General features: G+C 49.2%; 1 protein-coding gene across 2 annotated transcripts in view; it reads right to left on the bottom strand.

The window, feature by feature from the left end:
• The window catches only part of ST3GAL1 (ST3 beta-galactoside alpha-2,3-sialyltransferase 1), a 96910-nt gene that overhangs the window by 74799 nt on the left and 13995 nt on the right, over positions 1-8116 (bottom strand). For both annotated transcript variants that reach the window (XM_077750038.1, XM_077750037.1), the window contains exon 2: positions 4282-4437. The gene's annotated coding sequence lies outside the window, so the exon portion shown is untranslated. The remainder of the gene's footprint in view (positions 1-4281; positions 4438-8116) is intronic.

The following is an 8116-nucleotide window of genomic DNA, read 5'->3' on the forward strand; positions in this document are numbered from 1 at the left end:
ACCCCCCCAACCCCCATCCCCCACTCTGCCCTCTGCATAGTTATGTCCCTGCTTACCGTCAGTCTCTTCCCCTTCCCCACTCTCTGCTAGGATGTGAGCTCCCTCTGTCTGCCCGGGACAGTGCCTGGCACATAGAAACAGCTCAGAAATAGATGTTCCTGTGCACGAATGACACTCAACAAAATCACAACCTACAAACGTTCTGCTGGGAGCCAGGGAAACGAACGTGTTTAAGTTAAAGCCTCTGTGCTTAAGCAACTCGGCCAGGGATACCACACTGCAAGAGAGGAAGTGCCCTCTCCCCAGAGAGGCCCACTTCCCCATTCACGCCCTCAACCTGATCAAGGTCTGTGCCAGCCCCAGACAGCAGCCACACACCGCCCCTCCCCCCATGAAAACGTGCATGCGCACATACATACAGGCCCCCATGGATGCACAGCCCTGCACCCCCACATGCCTCTCTGCACACCCATTGTGTGTTTCACCCCTCCGTCAGAGCCACCGCCTGTAAACAATCCTGGGGAGTGAAGGAAGTGACCACCACCAAGCTGTCGCCTTCCTGCTACTATGAATGTCAGTGCCTGCTGCTATGGGCGTCAGTGATCTTGGGGCCACGGGGACAAACACTTCCTCCGCCTTGGCCTCTGGTTTTCTTCTGGGACGGCGGTATCTCCCCAGGTCATCTGATCAAATGCCAGCAGGCAAACAAGCACTTGCTGTAAACTTGCCACATTTACTAGCTGCATAACTTCGCGTAAGCTAATTACCTTCTGGGAGTCTTGCTTCGTCATCCATACTTGGGTCACTGGGTTGTTACCAGCGGTAACGGTAAGGGTAGAGTTTGGAACAGGGCCCAACCTATAGTTTAATAAAAGTGGTGGCCTGTGGTATTGGCAGTGGGGCTGGGTGACTGTTCAGCGTCATTAAGACAGATGTCAATGTCAAGAACGTTGTAGCCAGTGTCTCCAGTGTGGACTCGTGGTGGTCTTAATATATCGGTTGATTTAGAAATAGTCTAGATGATGTACCTATGTGTGTAGATTCACATATATGTGACGTATATGGATGTATATGCTGATGTGTATACATATGTCTATAAATACAGAGGCGTGTATATGTGTGTGTACATATGCACGAATCTATAAGCACACACACACACACACACACACACACACACACACACTGCCCATTTCNCTGATGTGTATACATATGTCTATAAATACAGAGGCGTGTATATGTGTGTGTATGTATGCACGAATCTATAAGCACACACACACACACACATACTGCCCATTTCCAAGCTCTGTCTGCTCAGAGGCCCTAGAGGCAATGCCACGTCAGTAGCAGTGGACACACCTTATGACTAGATCCCATTCTCCACTGAAAGGATCCAAGGCTCCTTGACCAACTGCTGATCCCATCATTAACCAAGTGATAAAGCCAGCATCGCGGGAGGGAGTGGGATAGACGAGCCTCCGCCTTCCCATGTGAGGCACTCAGGACCCAACAGNCACACACACACACACACACACACACACACACACACACTGCCCATTTCCCAGCTCTGTCTGCTCAGAGGCCCTAGAGGCAATGCCACATCAGTAGCAGTGGACACACCTTGTGACTAGATCCCATTCTCCACTGAAAGGATCCAAGGCTCCTTGACCAACTGCTGATCCCATCATTAACCAAGTGATAAAGCCAGCATCGCGGGAGGGAGTGGGATAGACGAGCCTCCGCCTTCCCATGTGAGGCACTCAGGACCCAACAGGAATTCTGTGGGAAGCCCGGCGAAAGCAGAAAATCTAAATCTAATCACGGGGGAGCATCCGACACTGAGGGAGATTCCGGAAAATAATTGGCTTCAATGTGTCAAAAACGCTAATGTCACGAAATACAAGACTAAGGACGTTTTCCAAGCAGGACACACAGCAAATGGGTTTTCTTTTGCTATGAAGGACTTCCCTGAAGGCAACTGGTGAAGTCTGAATAAGGTCTGAGGATTAGATACTAGTGGCAAGTCAATGTTCAGTTTCTGACTTAGTTGTATTGTGGTGACAAGAATTTTCTTATTTCGGGAAAAAATAGAGGAAAGGATAGAGCAAAAATAGTACAACGTTAACACTTAAGGAATCCGAGCGAAGGGTACCTGGGAATTTGTGTGGCTGTTTTTGCCACTTATCTGTAAATTTGCAATTATATCAAAATAAAGTAATTGAAAAAAATCTTTAATTGAAAAGAATACTCGGGGTTCATATACTGAGAAAAAGTGACTACAGCGTTTAGCACAATAATCTGAAGCTATTATCATAATAATTATCGTTACCAGAACGGTGCACCCAGCACATAATAAGCTTAAACTGTATAGATGGTATTATCACTGTTAACATCAGCACCATCACCACTGTTTTCCCTGGTGTGCTTGATACTAAGTACTAAAAACTCAATACCCTTTCTTACTGTGACTTCTAATTACTTCACATCTGCCTTAAACTCCATTGTCTGAAGGTCCGTTATGGAAACACATGTTTCAGGTGCTTCCAGTACTCACCTGCAATGGTGATGACCTTGACGACCAACCGAGAGAAGAGGCAGCACCCATTCGGATCTACATGTATGGACACACATCAGCTCAATCTTTTTCCATCACCCAAATCTCTGCTTTGTGCTTGCTAGTTCCTGGGCAACCCAAGGTCAACTAAGCCCAGTTCTTCAAGACACAACCTAGGGCCTCTGCCTATAGACCTCCTAGATACCTAGAGTTTCTTCTCTGTTCTCTCTTCAGACCCCTCCATAAACACCATGTATCCCAGGGATTGGGCCTCTTATTCTGCAATGCACACTGCCTCATTCGACAAGAAGAACCTCCTATTATACCCCCAGTTCTGACCCATCCAAGATGGCGGGACCATTGCCAACCCCAAGCTTCTCCCATGGGTCTTCTGTGCTCAGGAACCAGTTCTGAGATGTGGTAACAGTCCCAATCATCATCAATGTGTTTAACATGTTCTTGGAAAGTAAACCCACAGTCCCTTCCCTATTACCTTTTGTCTCCATAATTCCTCATTCTTCCAAGACTCAAAAAAATCATATACTGGGCTCATTTTCTTCCTCTCTTTGTTTCTTATCTCCCTTGGCCCTGTCTTCAGCCAATGGAGACACTGGCCATTGCTTCTTCCCCTTTGCAGGAGGCCTCATACTCTGTGTGACCTTCCTACGACCACAGAAAGGCTCATATGTGTATCAACTTATTTGTATATATAAAACTGATAAATCCCAAGGTCCAAGTGGCTTAGTTTTCACATGGAAATATATACAGCAACCACAGGTCGGCTGTCCAAAGAAATTTTAAAAGTAATTCCATTTTTATAGATAAGTAGGTAGACACATATATAGATGCCCTCACCAATAATCATAAAGGACAGTTATGCACGCACACATACGAGCACCAACCTTCTTCCACAGTGCTTGCAATTATTTCCAAGCTGAGTTAGACACTGGCAGAGTGAAGAGAGACATGCCAGGGTGATCAAAGTTTACCCAAGCCAGGCTTCCTCACTGATGGAAACATTCTCAATGTCCACAGTCCAAAATGGTAGCCATGGGTCCCATGTGGCTACTGGGCACTTGAAATGTGGTGAGCATGAGGGCTGAATTCTTAATTTTGTTTAATTGTCATGACTTAACATTTAAGTAGCCACATATGGAGTGGCCAGATGTGGACAGCTTAACTCTAGCCCGGGGCCTGGCACACGTCTTCCATTAAGGACCAGACTGTAAATATTTCAGGCTTTCAGGCCACCCAGCCTCTGTCACCACTGCTGTTGTGATGTGACAGCAACCACAGACATATTTGGATGGAGGAGTGTGGCTGGGTACCAATAAAACTTTATTTACAAAAACCGGCCAGGCCAGTTTTGCCCTGTGGGTCATAGTTGTGGGCTGACAGGCACTCTAGCACAGAGTCATTCCAGACCTTCTTTGGGACACCAGACACTGGTCATACAAGGCTGTTCCCAATCCGGTTTGTAAGTATTGCTTACTGAAAACACAGAGGGCTCTCCTTTTAAGAAAAAGACATTACTTGATGTTCTAATGGCCCCACATCTTTCCCTTTCGGAGGAAGCGGTCCCTCTTAATGGAAGATCCCCGGAAGAGGAGGCCAAATTATAAAGGGAACAAGACAAAACATCTTTCCTCCGCTACTCAAATTCATCTGTGGAAGAAACCAGAAAGGACAATACCTCTCACTCGTGCGAGGGGTAGAGCACAGTCACTTACCTAAGTAGGCTGAGGTGGGGGACCGTCCACTTCCGGTCCTCAAATGAAACTGTCCTGGCCACAAAGCTCAAAATGTCTGCTCACCAGGGCCCCTTGCGATGATAGTTACTTCTGGCATTTCCAGGTCAGAAAGGTTGAGTCTGAAAATGGTCCCAACTGAAAGGGAAGATGAAGAGGAGGAAAGCTTAAGTCATTTTTGACATTTTGCTCATCCGCAGTCTTTTGAAAATGACTCAGGACGATTAAAAGGCACTCACCCATTGCTCCACTCCCCCGCCCAGTGATTTATACATCAAGTATTTGTTTTTTGAAATAAACACCTATCCTGTTCAGTGCGCGCAGCCAAGTACCAGAGACAGAAAGGTGAGTAAACCTTTAAGAAGCTCAGGCTGGTGGAGAAAACAGAAAAATAAATACCTCACGGCAATACCCTCACCATACGAGGGTGCGAACGATATCTGGGAGAGTGACGGGAGAAGAAATGACCAACTCGGGTTGAGAAGAGCAGATGGACAGTTTTAGCTGCTTCTTGCTCAAGTGAAATGCCGTTTGGCAAAAAGAAAAGGTTTGGGGAAAGTGTCCCTGAGGAAGAAGATAAAGAAAACTGTGAGTTCGGGATTAGGATGCCCCAGGTGGGCCGGGTGGGAGACGGTTTTGGAAGACCTCACCGAAGAGGAAGAACAGAGGCCCTCAGTTGAGTTCTTACTGTGTCCCAAGCACTGAGGGCCACAGAGACCACACATTTTCTCACGAAATCCCTGGGGTGGCCTCCGTGATTATTCCCATTTTATGGATGGGCAACTGGAGCTCAGAGAGCTCCTGTGAGCAGCCCTGAGCAGGATGCCAAAGGCAGTAAGTGGTAGAGAGCAGCCCCCAGTGGGCCACCCCCATTCTGTCTACTTCCATAGTCCTCCTCCCAGCCACCAGGACGTTTGCTTGGCATTTGCTTGGGCCCCCGTGTACACACGCTCCTTTGCAGTGTGGTTTTGCTCTCTCTCCCCCCAGGAACTGAGGTCCATTTCTCCACCCTCTGAATCTGAACTTGGCCTTGTAACTTGCTTTGGCCAATGAGCCTTATAACAAAAGACAAAAAGCTTAAAAAGTGCTTGTCCACAAAACTTCCCCTTTCTCACTGCTAGGAATCATTCTGGGGCCACGTTAACCCCCGAGCTCGTCCCCTGGAGGAAGGCAAGCACCACAGGAGAGGCCCCAGGCATCCCAGCCAGCCCGGCTGAGCCCCCAAGTGCGTGGACCATGCCACTGAGCCCCAGCCAAGCTGCCGAGACCACAAAAAGTGTCCAATCAACCCACAGAATCAGGAGAAATGACAACAGTTTGTTGCTTAAGGCACTAAGGTTTGGAGCTGTTTGTTATGCAGGGAAGGCTCACTGATACAATTACCAAGTAATCTTTACACTGCCGGCAACGGTGATAAAACACGATAAACTTGCAACTTAGAAGGAAAGATCAATGGGTGATGGGTATTGAGGAGGGCACTTGTAGGGATGAGCACTGGGTGCTATATGTTAAGTGACGAATCACTAAATTCAACTCCTGAAGTCAGTATTACACTGTATATCAACTAACTTGGATTTAAATTTTAAAAGATAATGATAACAAAAAAGAAAAATCGGCCTGTGTTGGTGATTGCCCAGGGAAGAGGAAAGCCAGAACTAAGGCATGGCTGTGGGATAAAGGAGAGGTGGAAGATTCAAGAGCTATTTTAGATGTAAGGTCAACAGGATTTAGCTACAGACTTACCCACTATCTGTCTAACGGCGTCTGGTGTCGACAATAAATAGACTCTATTTGGAGCTCGCTGAGGGGGTGGGATATTTCCACGGAAGACACGCAAAGTAGCCTGAGCCAGAGCAGTCCGGGTCAGTGTCACAGAAAATGCAAGCACCCGGAATAAAACTTTCTTGCGAGCCCCTGTTGTCTGAAAGAAGAATTAAGGTGGGGGGGGTGCTCTCCGCCCCAGCCTCTTGACCGGACCTGCCATTCCCACCTCCTCAGATGCCAGTCCTACTCTGAGCAGCTCCCAGAGGGATCCGTGTAAATTGTAACCTAGATCTTCCTCCCCCATCACCAGCTGACATTGTCCTTTATCCCTCTGTGCTGTCCACATACTCTTCAGATTTCAGTATCAACGGCCCTTCCCAGGGACATCTCTGCCGGCTGCCTTGACAGGCCAGGCACCGCCACTGCCCAGAATCCCCTGCGCTCCCAGACGGCATGTGCCACTGGCCTGAGAACTCCCTGGGCTCACAAGTGTGCCCGTCCTACACACCACTCTACCACCACCACCGGGCACACCGCTTGCCCCATGGGAGAAAGCCAGTGCCTATTTCCTGAACAAGAGAATGAACAAAACCATTAATGTGTCACATGCTCAGGAGGCTTTCTTTAACACACTCCCCTCCACACTCCAGGCTGGGTCACCTCCGGGCACCCATGGCTTCCTGTGCTTATCTTCATTCGTGTGCACCGGATGCCCGGCCCCAACAGGCGACCTTGCAACTGCAGGGCTTTTATAAACCACAGCTGTTCCTCAGGCGTCGCCCACCTTCCTCGGCCTCTGTTCTCAGCTCCTGACGCGGCACTGGGGCGCTGAATATGCCAGGCAGGTAGTTACCCTGCTCTGCACCTGCTGGGCCCGGGCGCAGCCTGGTTCCGTAATGAGAACCTCCTTGCCTTTGCTTTTCAACACGCACCCCGAAAACCTCTTCCGAAATGGCTCTCTTCCCATAGCACCCTGCCCTCCAGCATCGCCCTATAATTCCACGTGCTTCCCTATCCTTCCTCTCCCAGGCCATTCGCCCCTTCATTTCTATCCGTCCAACTGGCAGCCACTAGGCACTGGCCCAGACCCTCGGCGGCCAGCTGCTGGGTTTAAACCGGGAGATTGGGAAGCGAGAAACACGTCCACCAACTTTACCTGCTCCGCGGGAGATTAGGGCCCATAAATCACTCCTTGTTTACCCCTCACAGGGCGTCACCACTGGCAAGCCCCCTGACGTTCTTTCCCGTCATGCAATAAAACATGATAAATCTCGTAAGGGGGGTTGTTCTCGTTTCTTTGGGGAGCAGAGGAGGGGACTGGAAGCCAAACTCTACGTCCCCAGGAGTGTGGCTGGTCTGCTTAGTAAATCACGGCTTTCTCCTCCACGCGAGAAGTGATAATCTGGGGAACTGTGAACACTGGGCCCGGCTGAATAAAATCCCTGCCCTTTTAACATACAGGCATCTTCTCCCGGAGGCCGGTGGCCATGTCATACTCGAAAGTGATGGCAGACAAACAGTCTTTCTCTGAAAGGTCTTTCTCTGAAACGGTGTTTTTCTTAGTTTGCCCCTCGGGAAAACGGACGCTGTACCTGCTTCAACTACTTTGCAAGGCTGTGCTGATAAACATGCGGGTAAAAACCAACGTGACATCACTTTAGTAACAATAATGATCAAGTAAAACCCGTAGTAGTGATAGTGGCAGAGACCACCTGAACTGGCTTACGGGCACTTTCCCAAGCCAAGCCCTTGGTTCTCAAACGCTCTGCTAATCTTCACAAGGATGTGATGTGAACTATTATCGGCATCATTTTGCCGACGGGTAAGCGGAGGCTTGAGGAGGTTAAGCAACTTGCTCAAGATCACGGTCAAGACTGGAGCCTGAGTGATAAACCAACTCCTACCTGGACCGGCACGGTGTACTTCACACGGGTACTCACTGAGCCTCAGGTGCGCCCGGCGGGCTCGGTGCCCAGCCCTGCCAGGGACAGCAGCACACCCCCGGGTTCTGCCTGTGAGGAGCCCACCATGGCGGGGGGGGGGGGCACACCAC

The sequence above is a fragment of the Crocuta crocuta genome, unplaced genomic scaffold (assembly GCF_008692635.1).
Source record: "Crocuta crocuta isolate KB4526 unplaced genomic scaffold, BGI_CrCroc_1.0 scaffold119, whole genome shotgun sequence".
NCBI lineage: Eukaryota > Metazoa > Chordata > Mammalia > Carnivora > Hyaenidae > Crocuta > Crocuta crocuta.